The 23,307-nt window shown below is 37.9% G+C and overlaps 1 protein-coding gene across 8 annotated transcripts in view; it reads right to left on the minus strand.

Annotated features, from left to right (window-relative positions):
* Positions 1–23,307, minus strand: part of LOC141447542 (lanC-like protein 3) — a 190,674-nt gene that overhangs the window by 86,711 nt on the left and 80,656 nt on the right. Inside the window, exon 7 of one of the 8 annotated variants that reach the window (XM_074115214.1) lies at positions 16,732–21,905. The exons of the other annotated variants lie outside the window; for them this stretch is intronic. The gene's annotated coding sequence lies outside the window, so the exon portion shown is untranslated. Of the gene's footprint in view, positions 1–16,731; positions 21,906–23,307 lie in introns of those variants that run through there. 8 annotated transcript variants of the gene reach the window in all.

The following is a 23,307-nucleotide window of genomic DNA, read 5'->3' on the forward strand; positions in this document are numbered from 1 at the left end:
CCCCTGTGCACAGCCTTGTACATATACTATTGTAAACCTGTCTTTTTCCCCAATACCGTGCCTGGTATTATTTTTCAAAGCTCCAATCAGCCTGTTAATTGCCTTTCAAGTAACTATTCCCCCAATACTGTGCCTTGGTATTGAAGATAAGATTTATTATAAAGTTTTTCTTACTAGTTAATTCTGTTAAGCATTGTTACTAAATTTATATTGGTGAATAAACTATTTCCGTTATAAAGGTATTTCAAGTGTGGTGGTGTCCCCCACCCTTACTCCTCCGCTCAATAAATTTAAATTTGAATCTTAACTGCTTCATTTTTTACACTGCCCTCCCCTTGTTATTCATTGCAGAATTTCTGACACACCCCATGGCAACTGTCTAACCACGTAATGACTTTTAATCCCACATCCTTAGAAAAATTTAGAGAAGTCTTAAATACTAAATGTATGTTCTTAATAGACCAATTATATGTTATACAAAATCACAATCATTCTACCGATCCCCATCTCAACAACCGCGCAATCCTCCTCAAAAGAGATACCAGCAAAACCCAACGGCCTATCGTAACCCCAACTCTCCTTCTACCTCAAATTATTCTTTCCCATTATTGCGAAAGCAAATTACTTATAAACCTTTCACTAACTTTCCCAATAAATCCAGAGGCCCATGGAATGGCAATAGCCATTGGTCCCCGTACAACCAACAACAACCTCGTGAACCGAGACCACCCCCAAATCATCAAAGATCTTCGAACCCTCACAAAGGAAATTCAGCACCCTTACTTATGACTACACATGATTCACACGAATCCCAAATCAAACTATTAACTGAAAGAATAAATTAACTCGAATCTTTTTTAGACAACGGTAACTCCAGCAGTTTAAGTCCAATAGTAAACCCAAAGTAAAAACACTCCTGTTGCTACCTGTCTTTCAAAGAGTGAACATCTATGTCCAGTTAGTTCAGTTTTTCTTATGGTTAATTGTGGAGTTTTTCTTTGAAATTTTGCTGAGTTATTGTGGAACTTGTTAGGAACAATTGTGAAAATTTTTTCGAAAATCGTTCGAGCGGTGTCCGTGTAATCAATTAAAGTATTAATTGAATTTTATAATAAAATTATATACATTGTGTAAAGGTTATTGTGGTGGGGAGCTTTGTTATTTTGCTTATATTTGTGATTTTAAGAGAGGAGAAAGGGAAGAGAATTTTGCGATATCAGCTGCCCCCACTACGGACCTTCTCTGACAGGCTTTGTTATTCTTTCTCTTTGTGGCTGAGTAAGTTTTATATATTTAAAAAAAAAAAAAAACTCCCTTATTGTAGCGACCATCTTCAATACAAATGGCTAATTGATGCTGGGTCAACTAGAAATTATATTACACCAACATCAATACCCCCTGACACAACCGTTCACTCTGAAAATTTCTCCATAATAACTCCAGCAAGAGCCAAAAATGGAAATTCCTATATCACCCTTAATCTACAATTCATTTTGGAATTAGTTTTACCGCTAAACTCTATATGTTTCCATTCTCAGATGACTATAACATTGTAATGGGTTCAGATGACTTGAAGAGGAGGTTTATGATGCGGGAATTAGTTAGAGATTTTAATGAGTTGATATTCGGAATATGAATTACGAGTTTACGAAAATAAATAAATATATATATTTTAACAATAATTTAGACGTTTGTAAAGATATACTACAATAATTTAAAATGATTTAAATTGTAACTAGAATGCACAACTATAATGACGTTAAATAGATATATGTTTAAATACTTAGATAGGGACGCGCTCGCGGTGTAACTCGCTGGTAGAATCTTGATGTTACGCTGGTAAAATACTGAAGAATAATCATCGACTGATGTTTCAGCAGTATGCAACAGATGATCATACTTTAGAGAGAAACATCTTACCGGAGTACCTGGATTATTACTGTACAGCAATGTTATGGTTACGTATCATTGATTTAAAACAGAAAACCCGCATCCTCTTCAAGACATCAGGAACCCATCACAACTGGTGGCAGCGGTGGGATCTGAACAGGCGATTCCAGTAGACTTCAAACAGCAAAAATCAAGTAAGTCACACTTTAAAATTAATTGTTATTTTAGAAATTTTTTTTATTATTCAACTATTTCATTTTATCTTTTGTTCATTTTAATTGTCCTTATAAGTGATCTAATTTCATTTTCCCGTCGTTAATATTTTCGTACATTCTCTCTATCAAAAAAATCTTATGAAAACTAGGGGGAATAAGGGAAGAGTTTCACAATCCGGTAACCTTTTTAACACATCCGAAAACATGGCTACATATAATTTAAATGGGCAACAGATGTCCTTAGAAGAGGCAGTACAACACTTATTAGCAGAGAAGGAAAGATCTGCACCCACTCCCCCAACCCAGGACAAACATTCCATCATAGCTAGTTTAAACCTGTTAAACCAAATCCCTTGTTTTGATGGGGAAAACAATACAAACATAGTATTATTCTTAGAACAAGTCCAACGATGCCCCAGGTTATCGAAGTGGGACGACGAGACCACTTTAGAAATATTAGAATTTAAAATCACGGGGACCGCTAAGACATTCTATAATACGCAAAAATCCTTATTAACGCGAGAAGGAAAGGTAATTAATTTCGATTCCATCTCCAAATTATTACTTAATCGGTACCATCAGGAGCAAACACCCCTTATACTGCTACGTCAGATAACAAACATGCAGGCTTCACCCGACGATTCGGTCGAGAAAATCGCCGATAAACTCCGCCACCTGCATGCGTTAATCTCCGACAAAGCGGAAGCTAACCCAAAAGAGACCTTACAAACAGTCCTCAATAAGGTCACTACAGATACCTTTATTAGGCTACTACCTCCAAACTTAAGAAACGAGGTTCGTACAAAATTACCAGACACTTTAGACAGTGCCTTACAATATACAACGGCTCTGCGAGAAATTAAGGCTCCATCTGTTTTCGCAGTTACCCCGAGTACTCCAGTCAATACCAATTCAATTTTACTTCCGTCACCATGCAAATATTGCGGAGCCATGCATTTTCACTCGCAATGTTCAATAAAAAATCGTGCGCGTAACAGCACACAATACTATAATATTCAACCAAAATTTAATGTAATTAACAATCGACCCTGCAGATATTGTTCGGGACCACACTTTGATAGACATTGTACGGTTTCCAAAAATAGAACACGCACTAACTTCGGTAAACACTCACCGCAAGCTAGTAATTTTAATAGAAGGCCAAATACTTACAGAAATCAAAACGCTAATCAAACGAACCATCGCCAATCCATGAATTCTACATCTACTCAGCGCTACAAGCCAAAATTCTATTCTGATGTAGTTAAATCTAACACAAATGAAAATAATGTTAGCAATACTAACACGCCAACCTGTCAGTATTGCAACAAATTAGGCCATACAGCTCGCGCTTGTTTTTTAATAAAACCAAAAAACGGTTAAATCCCCGGCAGTCTCAAAGGGTTCAAAAGAACACAACTACGGCAGTCATCCCGGCGTTCACATCACACGATAATTTAATCGTGGACCTACGATTCAATAAACAATTAATTCATGCTCTCGTGGACACAGGCGCTAGTCACAGCCTTATTGATTCTTCTTACTGTAAGAATAAGAAGCTCCAGCCTTCAGACATACTACTAAAATCACTCACTGACCAGATTATACCTAACTACGGCGTCGCGTCCCTTCAACTACATGCGGACGGCGTCAAGAACTCACACTTTAAGGGTGAATTCATTGTGTCAAAGCTTCAGGGTGCATTCCAGGCTATACTCGGACGAGACATACTTACACACAACCAAGCCATCATAAACTTACGCACTCAAACACTCACATTAAACAAATGCAACATTCCATTTGCAAACTCTTCACAATCACTTCACATTAACAGCATTCAACCAGTCAGGTTGCCCAAAACGCTACAGCTTCGACACAAAATTTCAGTACCACCACGTTCACACATTGTACGAACACACACAATGTACACCAAAATTCCACAAAACACAAAAACTCATACAATGGTTCTACGCACCCGCCGTAAACCATAACATCAACTCTCACACACAAACACCACTTCCGGCGTTGGGAGAGGTTAATAACCTTAGTCCAGCAATAAATACCTTTTTGGTCCAATGTACATGCTTAAGAGAAATTCACCACAAGTTCTTGGAACCCAGCCATACGTATATGGAGTGTGACCGAAGTTTTGGTTTAATTGAAAAAAAGAAGAGACAGATTCCTCAGGTTTTTATTCCAAAGCATTGGCAAGATGTTATAAAAGGTACATCGTCTAAATTTATCGTAAAAGGTATGACACAAGAAGTCTTTGTAACATTATCCGCACTTAATACCTTAATGAAAGACCCAAAAAAGACAGGAAAGGTAACACAGTAAAGTGGCGAGAAATTTCATGGTTTGCCTTCTTTAAAGAAGAGAAACTATCAATGAAATACAAAAAAACGCTAAATGAAGACATAGATTTCGCAACATGTGATTTGGCGAAACCGAAAGTAGGGCGTCCATCTTTAAACGTTTACATAAAAATGAGTTAGAGATTAAAACCGCAAAATATAATAAGCTACAAACATTGCTGGAATATATTCCGCCCATCTATCATAACTTCTATAAAAACCTAAAGCACAGCGATTCCATTGTGTCACGGGTATCTAAAAATCCAGGAGAAAATGATGACGAAGAAAACAAATGCATGCTATTAGATTCAGACTATGATGTATAATTTCTCAGTTTATGTTTTACTGTAACTCTCAATTACCTTTGTAACTAGGAAAATTTTATAAAAGTTTATCTGAGTATTGTTACATTTTCGTGGAATAAACCTTGTTATAAACCCATAAAGAGTTTTATTCTTCTTTGTATATATTTTATAATGAAAATTTATTTATTTTTTTATTAAAGGTAACCACAAAAATGCATGTATGTAGAGCGGTTAATTTACTATCAGTAAAAAACTTTAACTGCAGATATCTCCAAACGTTCAAAAACTCACTTAAACCGTTTTATTCTAACCCCCTCAAATATAATATCTTATACCAATACAAGGTGTTATTTATCCATCAACATCTACAACCAACATCTCCTCAAACACCATTACAGCCGAGTAGCCTGAACTCTGACCATTATGTAAGTTTTCTTGAACAAATAGATCAACAATTGTTCTATTATAACAATAGAGCTTGATATAATATTTTACTTTTGCGTATTTTGTGTAAGTTATAAACTAAATTTTACAAATTCACTTTAAGTAAAAAAGAGAATAGTTATTCTTAAATAATTTTTTTTTGTTTGTTGATCGCATTTAAATTCTTTAATTGTATTTTATATACATTTTTTTAAATAATTTTCTGTATTATCAAATATTCTATATTTACTTATATAATTGAGGAGAATTATTTATACCATTTATATTATTTTACCATTTATACTCCTCTAAAAATGGGTCCGAAATCTGAACATAATGAAGAAAAGCTCTAAGAGCTGATGGAAGAACTTAATGATTTGTCTTTAGACATAATTGAAATCAATAAATAAAATTGGTATTTCTCTAAATGTTAAAACCAAGTAACGTTAATATTTTTAAAGCTCGATTATGAGGCTTGATGCAGCCTTCGATAAGTTTTTAAAATTGATTCCTAAAGCGAAGAGACTAGCCAGCAATGTGAATGATGAGGAAAAGTTGAAACAATTACTAGAAATTGCCGAAACTACGCGGGGCAACTTTTACGAAGCCATTTCTCACGAAATAAATAGGGTAGGGCAAGAGGTAACCAACGATTCTTTAAATGTTGATCAGAATCGGTCATCAGAGATATCTTACAAACTGCCTGCTACGACGTATATCGATACCCACATTTAGTGGTGACATTTCTCAGTGGAAAGCCTTTCATGATATTTTCTCGTCTTTAGTCCATGAAAATTCTGGCGCCCATCCAAAAATTCCACTATCTGAGAAGTGCCTTGAAAGGCATAGCTAGTCAAACAATTTCCTCCATTCCTATAGTGTCAGATAATTACGAAATAGCCTGGAGAACACTTTCCCTAAAATTCGATAACAAAAGGGTACAAGCCCTTAGCTATCTTCATAAAATTTTCACATTTAAACCCATGGTAAAATGCACTTTGCAATCCTTAGAAGAACTTTCTAATGTTGTATTGGAGAATATTTCAGCCTTTAAAGGTCTTGGCCTTAAGGATGAAACTGGATTTATTTTCTTAGCTCATATATTACGCAATTTTGATTCTAGAACTAAGGAGAAGTTTGAAAATGAGTATTTGGGGACTAATGATGAACCTAAATTCGAGAATTTGGTTGAATTTATACATAAACAGTATACATAAACAACAACAACAACAGACACGACGACAAAGAACACAAAACAGACGGAAACAACGGGACCAACTGTCTGAAAGAACTGTAATAGGCCAGGGGGGTGGAGGTGAAAACCCCACGACCTCTAAGGCCGATCCCAACCTAGTAACAGCCAAAGGCCGTAAAAATGTGGCCATGGCTGGTACAAGTGGGGAAACAAAACCCAGCAAAGACCAAGGGAAGGGGATGGGTAATCCTCCAACCAAAATGGCCGATATAGTGAAACCTATGACACCTGAGGCCCTAGGGGCGGGAGGTGGACAACGATCTAGTTTTAGGGCAGACTCCCTAGAGGCGATAGAGAACATGACGGATGCAGAAGTGCATGCGGCGCGTATCTCGGGTAGCTCAAAGAAGAGGGTCATGGCCCTTACTAGAGAGGGCCGGAATTACGTACAAGCCAAGAGGCAGGTAATCCGGGACAACTTTAATCGCTGGGCCCAGCAAACCTCTAAGGCAGCTAAAAGACCCAGGTCAGAGGGGAATCTCCACAACAATGTCAGCCGGCAAAGAAGGCTAAGGCTAGGGCTGGGGAGAAATCCTACAGCGAGGCCCTCTCCTTTGTCAAAGTTGCCATTGTGCAGGAGGGGTACCCTGAAGCTCAGCTGGCTCCGGAAAGGCTCATCGCCATCCAGCAGGCCGTGCTGAAAGAATACGATCAAATCCCAAAAGGGAGCATGCAGGTTAGATTAGCCAAATGCATGTATAGGCCAGGGTTTGTCTTGGCCACCTGTGCCGATCAATTCAGTGCAGAGTGGCCAGGACATTTCCTCATCGGAGCACCATTAGTGACCATACCAAAAGAGGATGTAACTGAAATTTCTCTGAACAGACTACCACGCTGGAGACTCCTATCTCGTTGTATTCAGGATATTTGGAAGAGATGGCGCTTGGACTATCTCAATAGCCTACAGCAAAGAACCAAATGGAAGAAATGCTTAAAGAATATAACGCCTGGCGCCTTAGTACTGCTAAAAGACAAAAATGTACCACCTGGAAACTGGCCGGCTGGACGTATAGTGAAAATCCATCCGGGCAACGACGGAGTTGTCCGAGTGGTGTCAGTGAAAACAGCTAAGGGAGAGTACAAGCGTTCTGTGGTTAATCTGGCTCCCTTGCTGCCATTGGACGACAGCAACCAACTTTAAGTTCATACAAATTTGAAGAAAATTTGGGTGGGCGGTCTGTTCGAGCGACGTAATTAGAATAGCGGCTACATGGAGCGCTGCTTCCGTTTTTAAAACGCAAGTTTAGTAGTGCTGGTACTCACACTTGGTGTGAGCAAGGAGTTGGCAAAGACTTAAACGCATCTATAATAAAACATATTTTTTTACAAGAATATAATAGAAAATAACCCTTCACCTAAAACGCGTATATTATAAAACATGTCTTAACGAGTCACACCTAAACGCGTCTATATTAGACATCTATTCTGTGTCTTAACGCGTTTCCAATAACCCTTCACGTACCTACAATAGACATTTCTTATTACGTTTTAATTATTCTTCTTCTTCTTCCTGTTCTTCCAATCCCGCCTGCGTTTCTTTATCAGCTACAGTTACAAATTTGTATAACTGCGACCCTCCTTTTTCCCCCAGATAAACATGGTTAAGATTACCTTTGTAACTTCGTTGGTATGGACTGAAATTGGCATTTATTTTTTCATCCTATTAACACTAAACATACCATAACGGGTAAAATGACCCATTTTGAACTTTTGCATTGAAAATGCACGTATCATCTTATTGCTTTTGCACATTTGACCTCATGACTTTTTCGAACTAATTAATCTACAGTTATTATAGTATTTTTTTTATTTTATTTTTGTTTATTTTGAGTAATACTTGTCGTATACCGTTATCTACCACAACGGGTCATTTGACCCTGAGAGCATTCTTTTGTTTTATAAGCTTATCGAGTCATATTGCTTATCGTATTAGTTGCACATTTCTGCAAAGACTGTGGCGTAAAGTAGTTCAATCAAAGTTCAAAGTAGAGAATAATTTCAAGAAAATATCAAAATTTTAGATTGGACGAAGCTTTTTAGTGTTTGAAAAGGTAGCGAAAATTGAAAGTTTTGGTAAGTAGCTTATATTTTATTTTCATAGCTTTAGAAATACAGGTCACTCTTTACCCAGAAAAATGTCGAAGCAAACAAGACAGTACAAGTTCTTAGAAGATATAAATAATATTGGCGAAGAGTTTTCGGAAATTGGTGAAGATGAATTTTCTGAAAATGAAGATACGAGGGTCATTCAATAAGTAACGAGACAAATTATTATTGCTCAAAAACGGTTTATTGAATTAGTACAAAACTTTGGTTACTTTTCAACATAGTCCCCAGCAACACTTATACACTTGTCCCATCTTTCTGCTAATTTGTAAATGCCCTTGGCATAAAATTCTTTGGGTTGATCTCGAAGCCACTTTTGCCCCTGATTTTTTACCTCTTCATTGGATCGAAAATGTATCCCCTCGCACAGGTTTTCTTGTACTGCAGCTTGTTGGGAATAATGTTATGGACAGTTCCAACACTCGCGTTTACTTTTTCACTTATCAGTTCAACGGTGTTACGCCTATTGTCCCGAATTAACGCGTCAATCCGAGATTCGAGAGAGGAAGTCCCAACTTCGATCGGTCGTCCACTGCGTTGCTCGTCAGAAACTTTTGTACGGCCACTTTGAAACTGTTCTACCCATTTGTAAACGTTCGAACGATTCAAACAATTGTCTCCGTACACTTTTAACATTCTTTTGTGGATTTTACTACCTTTCTCACCTTCCGCGACTAAAAGTCTGATCACGGCACGTTGTTCTTCCACGGTGCAATTCTCGAGCGGACTCGCCATCGTTAACTGAGTAAATTTGAGGTTATGTTTACAAAATATAATTGAACAGCTGATCAGATATCATCGCAAGGTTGCCAACTTTATGTCCTGAAAGTTTCATACGGATCAATTTAGCTGTTTTTGAGCAGTAGTAATTTGTCTCGTTACTTATTGAATGACCCTCGTATATTGGTTCCAAATGAAAATAAGTTTGAATCTACAGATACTGACGATGAAAAGGAAAGTATTGTGAATATATGTTGTGGACGAAAAAGAATAAGATTACTCTCAAGTTCTGAAGAAAGTGAAGTAGAAATAAATAAACAACATGTGGCGAATGATGGATCTGTTTGGGAAGAAATACAAGTAGGTGGCACACCTGGAAGAACACCACTTCATAACATTTTCAGGCAAGAAGTAGGCCCAACAGGATATGCAAAACGTCATATAATGAAAGGTAAAGTTAGTACTGCATTTTCATTGATAATTGACCACCGTATTATGAACCGCATAAGATCATGCAAAATAGAAGAAGCAAAGAGAGTGTTAGGATCCGATTGGAGTTTATCTCAAGAAAAATTAGATGCATTTATAGCAATTTTATTTGCCCGAGCTGCATATGGAGCAAATAATTTGAATATTTCTTTTTTGTGGAATGGCCTAAATTTTTTTCTGAAACTATGAGCAGAAATAATTTCACCGAAATTCCTAGATTTATTCGTTTTGATAAAAACAGTCAGCGGAGACAACGTTTGAAAACAGACTAATTCGCTATAGTATCTACGATTTGGAATATTTTCATTGAGAACAGCCAAAACTGTTACAAACCGGGTGGTAATATAACTATAGACGAACAGCTATTTCCGACTAAAGTAAGATGTAGATTTACGCAATACAATGCCTAACAAGCTGGATAAATTTGGAATCAAATTTTGGTTGGCATCGGACGTCGATAGCAAATACGTCATAAATGCACTTCCATATCTAGGAAAAGATGAAAATAGGCCCTCTTCAGTACAACTCTCTGAATATGTTGTACTCAAACTCATGGAGTCATTTACGGGTTGCGGAAGAACTGTGACCACAGACAACTTCTTCACAAGCAAATCCCTAGCAACACAACTCCTAGCAAAAAACACAACTTTAGTTGGAACTATTCGGTCAAATAATAGGGAATTACCACTAATTGCGAAGCAAAAGAAAGATGATATGGAACGATTTTCATCGAAACTTTTTACAACAGGTAATTGTACTCTTACAATCTATAAAAGTAAGCCAAATAAAAAGGTACTTTTACTTAGTTCTAAACATAAATTTGTAACAGTAGAAAACAATGATAAGCGTTTACCTGAAACTGTTTCATATTACAATAAAACCAAATTTGGTGTAGACATGACCGATCAAATGGCGAGAAAATTTACTACAAAATCTAAGTCTTGCAGATGGCCTCTCCAAGTTTTTTTCAATCTCCTTGATTTAGCTGGCATAAATGCCTGGATTTTGTACAAGCAAACGACAGGAGAAAATATCTCGAGACAAGATTTTTTACTCAAGCTAGCAGTAGAACTTGGCGCCGATTTTCGAGAAGCCCGTGAACAACCAAAAGAAAGAACAAATACTAAAGGATCGTTGCCTAAGTCTATTACAGATGCTTATCAACGTAAGAGGAGTCAAATAGGATACTGTAAAGAAACTAAAACCAACAAAATTTGCTCTAAATGTGAAAAATATGTTTGCGGAAAATGTACGAGTACATTGGACACACTTATATGTAAAAAAATGCGATGAGCAATGAATTAAAAATTCTTATTTTTTACGTTTGTAATAGAAATGGTCAATATACTATTTTTTTTAAAATTATAATAAATTTAATTTTTATGTTTATTTCCTTCCTAACATCCATATTTCATACATTCAAGCAGGAAACGTGAAGTCGGGTCATTTGACCCGCTATGATAGAAATAGGTATCTATTAAGTGGTTAGTATGATTAGTGTTAAAACTGTCAACTTATAACTTCACCGTTTATAATTTAGTTTCAAAAGAGGCATTTTGTTATATGCGGCGTAAGAGTACAAGACTCCTCTGGAGTCTTAGGAGACAAAAATTTGCCCGAAAATTATAGGAGTATTTCCCTGGTTAATTGCTTTCAAAAAATTTTTAATCAAATTGTAGCAAATCGCTTGAGTTTATGGGCGGAGGAATGTCAGCTAATACCGGAAAGCCAGTCGGGTTTCCGTAAAAAAAAGAGGTAGTTTAGATAGCGTTTTTATTTTAAATTGTCTGGTCCAATTGAAATTGAAAAATAAAGGCGGTCAATTGTTTGCTGCATTTGTGGATTTCAAACGTGCGTTTGATTCCGTGAATCATCTCAAACTGTGGGCTAAATTGTTCCAGATGGGAGTGAGTTCGAAAATAATATCGATCTTGAGAAATCTCTATGAAGGCGCCTTCACCAGAGTTAAGTGTGAGAATAAATTTAGTAAACAGATTGATATCACAGAAGGGGTGCTTCAGGGAGATACGTTGAGCCCTCTGCTATTTAATTTATTTATCCATGATATAGAGATGTTCTTTACCGAGAGAAATCAGACCGGCATTCCAATTTCTTCTAATTGTAATATATTACTTTTGCTATATGCTGACGACCTCATTATATTTGGCGATAGTTACCCTGATATAAGAAATAAATTGAAAACTCTCAAGGATTACTCTGACAATAACTCTCTAATAGTGAATACTAGCAAAACAAAAATTATTAAATTCAAAAAAGGCAGATCAAATAAAATAGTTAAAATTTATTATGATAGTACAGAAATAGAACAGGTCAAAGATTTTCAACTATTTGGGTGTATTATTTTCTACTTCCGGGTTATTTTCAAAAGCAGCGTCCCAAGCTACAACTCGTGCGTTACTAGCCGGAGGTAAACTGTTAGATATATGTGCCAAATCTAAACTTGTGTCATGGGAATCAAAAAAGAGATTGAATGAGGCCATAGTGTCGAGCACATTAATGTATTGCATTCAAGTCTGGGGTCTTAGGTATGCTGAAACTCTAGAAAAAGCAAATTTAAACTTTTATAAACGACACCTCCACCTTTCTAGGGGCACTCCGAATTTTGCGAATAGATTAGAAACTGGCCAACTTCATATTAGCTATTATATTTTAAAATTAAGTTTGAACTGGCTCTTAAATATCTTACAAATGGAAAATTATAGGTACCCCAAAATCTTAATTACAAAAATTAAGGTCTTCAATAGTTAGTTGCTCAAACTCAAAATACAATTGGGTTCTTCAATTAAAAGAATTATTCAATAAAATTGATTTTGCCGAGATAATGTTTGTTGAGGATTGGGTGCATTTAAAAACTATCATACCCCAAATTTTAGACAGATACCAGAACTACTTAACTGCAGTAGACCAAAATTATTTATTCAATTCCACTTTTAGTCCATATTATCGTTCAATATTTAACTCTAACTTGACATTTCAACCTTACCTAGCTCTCAACCAACCTGTCTCATACACCAGATTAATAGCACAACTCCGCACTTCTAGCAAATACTTTATCAAAATTACTGACCAGGATACTGTATATAATATTAATCTACAGTTTCAATGTAAACTTTGCAAATTAAAGGAAAGCGAAGACTTGTAACATATTTTTCTCAAATGCCCCATGTATCAGCCAATCAGAGAACTTTATAACTTCAACAACGAGGAGAACTGGACGGACAAATTACTTAATCCTAAAACTGTATCTGTTCTAAAATTAATTTGTACCTATGTGAGTAATGTACTCAAATTAAGAGCCTTAATAATTCATAGATCAACATAATTACTGAGAATGAAAATAATAATAAATATTTATGTATAAAATAATTAAAATCAAACTCTTCAAAGCTCTAAATCTATCTATGTTCGTCTAGGAGGAGGAGGCAAAATTTCAACAAGCTTATGTAATTTAATTAATATCGTTAATAATACCAAAGGGTAAACTATTTTTTTTTTTTTTTTTTTTTGCGCATCAACAGCTGAGGTCATTAGCGCTCGGAGCTTTTTCCAGTGCACTGCCGGCCTCCGGACAGTGTTCTCTCGTTACAGACAACACTGTCCATCACCGGACAGTGAGCTGTAAGAAGCTCCTAGGAAGAGAAAATCTAAGGGTCAGCTGCTGGATTCGAACCCGGGACCTCCGCGTGGGAGTCCAGTATGCTAACCTCATAGCTAATCCCTTCCCTATTATTTTTTTAACTATTATTTTTATTATTGTTTTTCATTACAATTAAGATTTACCTTTTATTTGTTATTTTTTGTTGATCTTTAATTTATTTTTATTCTTCTAATTATTATAACAGGACTACACACATTGCAAAAATTGTACGGGGATTGTCCCCGTAGACAATTTTGAATGATGTATGTATGAATTAATGTACGTAAATAAATAAACAGAAAACAGACTAGTAGTAGGATCCTCAGGAGTCGGAAGCTGCATCCTTCTTTTTATTGAACATAATATTCGAAACGGAATCAAGGAGTTCGCATTTTATTCCGATAACGACCCAGGACAGAATAGGAACAAGTTTCTGTTTTCTCTTCACAATTATATGTACCTGTTTGTAAACCTGAGCAATGGTATACACTGGTAAGAACGGCAAAAAGAAAGCACCCATTGAAGTAGAGCAGGAAACTTAAAGGACTTACAGCTAATAAAAACTTCACTCAACTGGGTAAGAGATGAAGACGACAACAGAACGTATTGGATAAATTTGTTCTATAAAAATCGTAAAAACGAATCCAGAATTCCCTGATATTGCTTAATATAAGAATAATAATAAAAATGAAGTACCTTTTAAACAAATTTGTCTTCTAAAAAAAAAGAAGAAGAAAATCAATTGAGGCGACTGCCAAGAGGTTTCAACTCAAGCAACATTGCAAAGAGTTACTACCAGTGACAAAAACAAAAATACGAACACTTGCAGTTTCTTTGCAGTAGATAAGTTATACTCAGTCTGTATCGCAATTTCTTCCGGAACTTACCTTTTAGCAAAAAATCAACAATTCAAAACTGACCGTGAATAATAATAGTAACTTGATTCATCTTTTTCTATCTGTATTTCTTTTGTTAAGATATGTACAATTGTTTGTACAACTAAATCTACAATTAAAGTATTAAAATATGTTTTTTTTATTTAATTGAGAGAAGTATTTTATGTCCTTATGAAAGAATACTCTATCCATTACACTCAACTAACACAGACAGTAGACCAAAAATATGTATAACTTGGATATTCTATGTCCAAATTTCTTTTGAAAAACAGTAACTTCTAAATTTGAAATAGACTATTCTATAGTAGCAGATACGACACAGGCGACTAAGAGGCCAAGGTCGGAGGGGGAATCCCCACCGCAGCAGCGGCCGCTCAAGAGGGTTAAAGCCAAGACTGAGGAGAAATCCTACAGTGAGGCTTCCTCATCGGCGAGAATTGCCGTGGTGCAGAGGGGCTTCTCCGATTACCAGTTAGGCACGGATGAACTACAAGTCATCCAAAATGCCATTTTGGGGGAATACGACAAGATCCCAAGAGGCGGGCCGCAGGTCAGGTTGGCCAAATGTGCCCATAAACCAGGGTTTCTTGTCATTACCTGCGTAGGGGACGATAGTCTGGGGTGGCTGCGGGAGATCATCCCAAAGCTTAAACCCTGGGAAGGTGCAAGCCTCCAGACACTCGAGGGGGGGACATACCGGGTCCAGAGACCTGTAAGGTCTTCATCCCTAACGAGGGGGACAAGCAGGTTGAGGCTGAAAGGGTGCTCGCTCGTTTGGAAGTGAGCAACCAGGGGCTGAAAACCAAAATGTGGAGGGTCTGGGGATGCTTACCCGTTGAGGGTGGGCGTCTCTGGACATTCTCAATGGACAGGGGGTCATTGGCGGAGCTTAAAAGGCTGAACATGACACCCTATTTTGGTTGGGGACGGGTGACTTTTCGTCACAAGCTTCCGAAAAGTAAAAGCTCGGAGGAGGCCAAGGCGATGGAAGTGGAAGGAAATCAGCCACAGGCCGGGAGCTTAGCGAAGGCGGACTCGCCAAAGGGGGGCCAGGGGGGCCTGGAAGGAGAGATGGCGGCGTTGCAGGCTGCCCTGGCCATACTACCCGTAGGAGAGGGGCGGATAGAGGAGGGGGCGGACGGTAAAGCGATTCTGGAGGCTCTGGAACCGCCGGTCAAACGTATGAAAACATCTCCCAAACGCAAAATATCGATGAAACCAATATGGACACTCATACTTTCTTTTTTATTTTCTTTGTTAAAACATGAATCCCAGAAATGCAATTGCCTATTAATTAGTGGTCCTCCTAGTGTTGGTAATACCTGGTTTGCCAACATTGTAGGAAAACTAATGATTAATACAGGATATATAGGCAACAGCAATCGGTTTTCTCAATTTCCTTTTCAAGATTGCCCACGTCGTAATTTACTGACATTTGATGAACCGAACGTTGAGCCAATGGCGTTAGAAAACTTTAAGTTATTATTTGCTGGTACAATTGTACAAGATTTCTCTCGTTCACATATCCTTGTTGGATTGATCATTTTGGTACTGTTAAGTACACATTTTATGTTTATATACGTATTGACAATGCTACATTGTATTATTAGACTATGTACTCATGCAGTGTATACTTACAGAATGTCAAGTTCTGATTCTGATGAAGAGGGTATACCTGTAGAAGATTATTCTTCATATAAAGCGCGTATACAAGGTAATGTGGACACGTCATAATTTTTTTGGCCCTGGTCCTAGCGATTATACCCAACGGCCAATAGATGCTGATGATCGTATTGCTATGGAACATGATTTATTATATGAACGTGCGATGATATTCATGTAAGTGATGCGAAAGCAATAAAACAATTTGGTAAAGATTTTATAACAACTGGTAATTGGCATTCGTTAGTTGGTTTCGCTGGGATCGGTAGTAAATATGTACTTGAAGGCATATTACATAAAAATATATATCCTAATTTACAGCGGCAAATAAACTCAGAAAAGACGGTAAACCATTCAACGAAGGCAATTATTGGTGGGGTTATAAAGTCTACTACAGACAAGCACAAAGACGTGCACAAGAAAATCAAAGACGTAGAAGGCAAAGACGCAGATTGGTACAGCACAGGTGTAGGTCGTCGTTGGTTATATAACTTGTTTACGCCGTTTATCTTAAAAGTTCAAGGAGATCGGGTCGTGTCGTTCAGTAGGTCGTCGCTCAAAGAGTATATATATTGTTTGGAGTCACTTAATACTATTGTACAAGATTTCTCTCGTTCACATATCCTTGTTGGATTGATCATTTTGGTACTGGTAAGTACACATTTTATGTTTATATACGTATTGACAATGCTACATTGTATTATTAGACTATGTACTCATGCAGTGTATATTTATAGATATGTCGACATCCGATCATATTGACGAATTTCATACCAGCAACTGTCAGTGTGACACATGTATGCCCAACTCTCAGATGAAGGATCCAGCGATTCTGGAGGCTCTGGAACCGCCGGTCAAACGTATGAAAACATCTCCCAAACGCAAAATATCGATGAAACCAATATGGACACTCATACGAACATACATCCGCCTTCAACTTCTGACGCATCTTCAAATGCCAGCACTGTTAAAGACCATTTCATTAAAGGTATTGAACAATTATCCGACACTTCAGACTCTATGGAACCAGATGTTGGAGATTTATTCGTCCAATACCAATCTGGATTCCACAGATGCTCAAAGTTACTTTTCCGACGAACCAGACGATTCATCGTTCATGATGTCTGGTTCCCTGTACGAGCTCAATCTTTTGACTCAATGTGTGACGACGTCGTTACAGCAGTACTTAGGTTCATCCGACCAGATGGATTCTGGTACTGCTTTAAACACAACTCCGAGACCCCACACATCCACTTCGTCCATGACTGTGCATACTCCAACAAAAGCTGTCGTTGCGGACCGATCGCCTCAATTCAACACCAATATAAAAGAGGGCGCAAACAACACTATAACAGACGAGTCGTCAGACGAGGAACCTTCGAACGTCTATCCCATTACATCAGGAATTTACAACATTATACAACGTTGGAAGAGCGCCAACGGCTCGCAACGTCGGTCGATGGCCACGCCTGGGTCGAGTCTTGTACAAATACGAATTATGCCGTACCAACAAGCGAAAACGATGGATCCAACACAACGCTACAAATGTACGAAGAAATATGCGCAGGTAGTTCTAAATCCTCTCCAACATACTCCTCAAATCCGTTTACTACGTCAGTTGTTTCGAGAAATGGAAAAAGTAACCGACACGGGATCTGGTCTCGAAAGCAATATGCCATTGAGGCGATTTTAAATTTACAAGGCTTACAACAGCCAATGCTCGGAGGGGTTGCGATCCCCTTTGCCATGGAAGCCAAATATTTGGGAGTTATTTTTGACCGAAGGCTGACATGGAATTCCCATATTAATGTTACCGCACACAAAGCCAAAATCGCCATGGTTAGGTGCAGGAGGCTATGCGGTAAAAGTTGGGGATTAAGCCCGAAGATGGCTCTGTGGATTTATACCTGTGTCGTGAGACCAATGGTAACCCACGGGGCGGTGGCGTGGTGGACGAAGACCTTGCAGATGGGGGGGCCGGGAGTGCTCGGAGGTATTCAAAGGCTGGCCTGCTTGAGTACGACGGGTGCCATGATGACTACCCCCACTGCGGCCTTGGAGGTCCTGTTAAACCTTCCACCACTCCACATTCACGTCCAAGGCGTGGCAAGAGCAGTTGTGGCACGACTACAACAGGGACAAGCGCCCATTTATCCCAGGCATACTGGGAAACATCAAGACCTATGGGAGGAGCTGGAGGCGGATCCGATTTTGGGCCTGCCTACGGACATAATGACTCCTAGGTATGACTTCCAAAAACCCTTCAAAGTCTTGATATTAGACAGAGGGGCATGGAAGAATGGGCCGCCAATTACAGGCGAATTTATGTGGTACACGGACGGGTCCAAGATGGATGACGGAGTGGGAGCCGGCGTGTACGGGGCTCATCCGAGATGTAATATCTCGGTGAGCCTGGGAAGGCTAGCTACGGTCTTTCAGGCGGAGCTAGTCGCGATTATTATCTGCGCAACCGAAATAAGAAGACGGGGAGTGCATAGCTCCAGAGTCGTCATTTATTCGGATAGCCAGGCTGCTCTGCGGGCAATTGACTCGTGGGAGATCAGCTCAAGGCTGGTGTGGGACTGCCTAGGTGCACTGAAGGAAATTAGTAGCCATAATAAGGTCTTCCTGGTTTGGGTACCTGGGCACTCGGGTTACAGAGGCAATGAGGCGGCGGACCGCCTGGCCCGGGAGGGTTCAATGAGAGCGCTTATCGGGCCGGAGCCGTTCGGCGGTGTCTCAAGATGCCTCAGGAGTGCATCCATTAAGCTATGGATGCAGGACCGATCAAGGGAATGGTGGGTCAAAACTCCAGGCCAGAGACAGGCGAAAAAGTTTATCCATAGCTACTCGCCCAAGCTAACTGCAGAATTACTCCAACTAGGCCGGGTGGCCATAAGGATAGCAGTTGGCATTCTCACTGGCCATTGTAGATTAAATAAGCACATGCATTGCATGGGCCTGGCAACGGATAGCCTGTGTAGGTTTTGTCAGGAAGAAGAGGAGACGGCACTGCATGTGGTATGTCAGTGCGAGGGGCTGGTCTGGCTAAGGTACCGCCTCTTTGGTAAAGAGAAGCTGGTGCCAACAGGCCTCAGCCAGGGCCCTCTCTCGGATCTATTAAGGCTTTTAAGGCAAGCAGGACTCGAGAGGGTGCTCTGATGGCAGGTGCTCTGATTGACCACCTGGGAGCCCCCCCCAATTCCACAGTTCGGTTAAGGACAGGATAGGGGGAGGGTCTCCAACTAGGGGGGTGCCACAATAGATCCTTGGGGTGTCGCGGTGGCGTAGGCTGAATAGCCAATTCCCCCGGTAGAATCTATCTATCTATCTATAGTAGCAGATAGTAAAAGGGAAGTTACATGTTTATTTCATTTGGAAATACTTTTAATAGAAATTGAAAATAACAAAAAATGTCTTTGTTTTAAAATTTGCTTTTTGCGAGTTAGTATAGTTCTGGTCTCAAGGGATAAAATAGCAAGAGAAGAAAAATTACCTTTAAAATTGGTAAATAACACAGGCCTGCGATGGAAAAATTGTCTGGAATCTATTGTGTGATTTCAATAGATTTATTGATGCTGAAAATGGGAAAAATATTTAAAAAATTCCATCACGTAAGGTTTTTCCACAATTTCGTATTTTTTGTAAACTACAGGTGTTGGCCTATTGTAAAGAATTATTTTGTAAAACAATTATTTAAATGAATAATAATAAGTATTTTTAGTCGTAATGATGTAAGAACGTAATACTCTGAATAAAGTATTGTGAATTATAATGATATAGAAGTTAAAAGCAATGGTAAATTTATAACACAACTGTAAATACAACCTCTGTCACGTCAAGACATGTCTGATCCTGTTACTGCGCGTCTCCCTCCCACCACCTTAATTTTATTTATTTATTTGTTGTACAAGTGTTAAATTAAATTGCAATGGCTTCAAGAGGTAGTGTCAATACGCCTGACTCTTTTTGTTAAATTTGTGGTTATACTTTACGGTTAAAAAACAATAAAGAAAATTTTGAATTTAAAATGGAGGAAGCAGAAAAACAAGCATGGAAAACCTTCAAGGAAGTAGTTACTAAGTTTCTTGGCAAAAAAAAGATGGGAGTTTATAAAAATATTGTAAAGGAATATGTTAGAAAAATTTAAAAATTTAGGCTGTAACATGAGTTTAAAGGTGCATATTTTACATTCGCACCTTGACTACTTTCCTGCAAATCTTGGTGCAGTAAGTGAGGAGCAGGGGGAAAGATTCCACCAAGATATAAAAGAAATGGGGAGGAGATAGCAAGGAAGATAGAATGTAAACATGTTAGCTGGCTTCTGTTGGATGTTGAAAAGGGACGACCGGCTTCGAGCCCACCAAAGACAAAGCACCAAAAGGAGCATGGAAATGAAAAGGAAAAGTTTCTATAATACAAAAACTTTTAAAGAATTAAGTAGTATTTTACTGTGTATTTTCATTATATTTAATTGCTTTTTCACAATTTTTTTTGTAAAATATGAAGCGATTTTGTGACAAATCCTTACGTGTTGATGGAAAATGGAGTTCATATTTGGATTTAGCACACAAAAATACATAAAAATCAAGTATCAAATTTAAAACAATTTTTCAAAAGTTGAAAAACGCAGGCCTGTGATAATCAGTGGAAAGTCCCTTTTGGGTTTTTTAAAGTACAGTAAGACCCCGCTTAACGCTGTTTCGTTTTAGCGCTCTTTTATTTCAACCCGGGAATTCCCACAAATTGCTCGCAGCACTACGAGGATTCCCCGAAATAGTGGAATTAGCGAAAAAAAAAACGGTTTAGATGAGGTAAATGTGGAAGACGTCGAAGAAATAGTTCAAGAAACAGCAGCTAGTCTTTCTAATGATAAGCTCAAGGAATTAACTGAGCAAGAAGAAAACAAAAATATTGAGAGTAGTGATTTCGAAGAAGAGCAAAAAGAACTTTCGATGGCGTTTGTAAAAAGGAGTTTGACCACTATAATTGAAATTATGGACCAATTTGTTGAAAATGAACCAAATTTTGACAGGAGTTCAAAAGCAAGACGGGGTGTTATAGATGCTTTATCCACTTATCAACAGCTTCTAACAGAACGCAAAAGGAAAACCCAAACTACATTAGATGCCTTCTTGACAAAAAGGCAGAAAATTGGATACACAGAATAGACTGAATGATCTCTCTGACTTAGAAATTTATTTGTTTTTATAAGTATATTCGTTTATATTGTTTTCATTTTTGTAATAAATTTGGTTTTATTTTTATTAAAAAAGACATAATTATTAAATTTTATACCCAACCAATTTTCTATCCATCTTCCCCTAACCCCATTACATATTTACATGTTAAGATAGCCTCGTTTAGCGCTGTTTCGCATTACGCTCTACTTTGATGGAACGTATCCTACACGTTAAGCGGGATCCTAATGTATTACTGATGGGGTAAAAAGTAACCCTACCAAGCATTGCTTTTATTTAAACGAAGACGAAGGGGCTGGAAGCATTTTAAAAATTATTAATTATTACGCTGTGTTAACTAAATATTCACTTCCGCTGTTTTTATATTTTCTTAGAATGAAGAAAAGAGCAGCGGGGTGTGCCAAGTAAGACCCTGTACTACAAGGCTTGCCCCAAGCTTTCCTTTCAGTCTAGCTTTCATAGATCTAACCTGAGATAACAATCCAATCCCAGAGTAGAAAATAACTTATTAATATTAATAATCACGGAGGACAAACACTTCTAATCCCTAAAGCCCTGAAGCCCTTCATTTTTACACACACAAAAAAAAAGAAAGTCCTTTAGGGAGAAAAAAAAAAACAAAATAGTGAAAGTAGGAATGAGAGTAGAGGCGGGACTGGTCATACATAATGTAAGTGGGTAGTAGTGGTTGATGCCGCCTCCAAGCGCCCAGTCAGCGCATCCTACCGTGCCTGCACAGAAACAGAATTAATTCATTATTAAATGAACAGGTAGATCTCTAGTTACTCACCCTTCAGTTTTGCTAAATTATTAAAGCACTACACTCTGCAAAAAGGAAAACTCAACGAATGCAGACACCGCTTCCTGCTAGAATCTTTCCCTCTCATATGCGCCGTACAATTCAAACAATTATTAAACTAGCTTTCTTTCCCTATATGTCTAGCGTTACGATAAATTACTCTGCTTTTTAAAATATACAAACACATTAAAAATAAAAAGTTTAGGAGTTCAGTGCATTCTGTCTTAACAGGTAACTTCGTGTCTCTAAATTTTGTGTAAATAAGTGGTTTCAATGTGGAATTTGTTATTGAAAATTTGCAAAAAATTAAAATAAGTTGTTTTGAACATTTGTGTGAAGTTTTAAAAAAATCTAACGATCAGATTTTGTGTTATAAGTAATTTTAATGTTTAATTTATTTAACACGCCTTTCAATAGCAGATTCTAGCAAATTCTTTAGGTCATATTAGTGGAGTGGGGTAGCAGTGTTGTGCATTGTTTATCCGTTCGCAGCGCTACTGTTGAAGATTGTTTATCTCTGGACTGACTCTGTAACTCACTGATTATTATTGGTAAATGAGTTAAAGTGTATTCTACTTAATTTTAATTAATTAATTTGTTTATCGATTAAAAAAAGAAAGAAAAAAAATGAATCTAGAGATAGTAGATCTATTGAAATTGTTGCGCCAGGAATTAAAAGAAGATATGGAGGATGTTAGATTAAGAACTGTGTTGGTGGGTTGCAAGCTTGACCAACATAACCTAGTCTGTGAATAATGGTGTATGATGTTAACCTGCTATGTAAAAAAGAGCATGTGTCGTGTCGTTGTTGTTTTACATTTAGAATATAAATGTTCAGTTTAACTCTGTGATCTTTTTCTTTTTAAACTATTCCCAAAATATTTAACAGGTTATGGGCCCAGAAAATCATGCACCCAAATAGTCTCAGATAGCCTCCAAAAAAAAGGACCTCGTGTGCTGACTATAGTGAAAAGTGAACTTTTGTTATTGTTTGTGTTAACAATATGTCGAGCTTGGCACCTGTGAAGATTGAACCTCTGTGCCGTAACAATTTCGACACTTGGAAAATCCAAATCGAAGCCCTGTTAGTTAAAAACAAAGTATGAGAATATGTAAATGGTGACAAGGTGAAGCCAGAGGATGTTAACCAAGCTGCTGTTTGGGAAGAGAAGGATCGTGATGCAAGGTCAGATTTAACTTTGTCAATAAGTCCTCCTGAGTTAAAGCAAATTAAAGATTGTGCTACTTCAAATGAAGTATGGATAAAACTACATAGTATCTACCATTCGAAGGGACCTGCGCGGAAAGCCCATTTACTAAAACAGTTAATTTTA

Source organism: Rhodnius prolixus, unplaced genomic scaffold, assembly GCF_049639745.1.
Source record: "Rhodnius prolixus isolate KJV_2025 unplaced genomic scaffold, Rpr scaffold_1, whole genome shotgun sequence".
Classification (NCBI taxonomy): Eukaryota; Metazoa; Arthropoda; class Insecta; order Hemiptera; family Reduviidae; genus Rhodnius; species Rhodnius prolixus.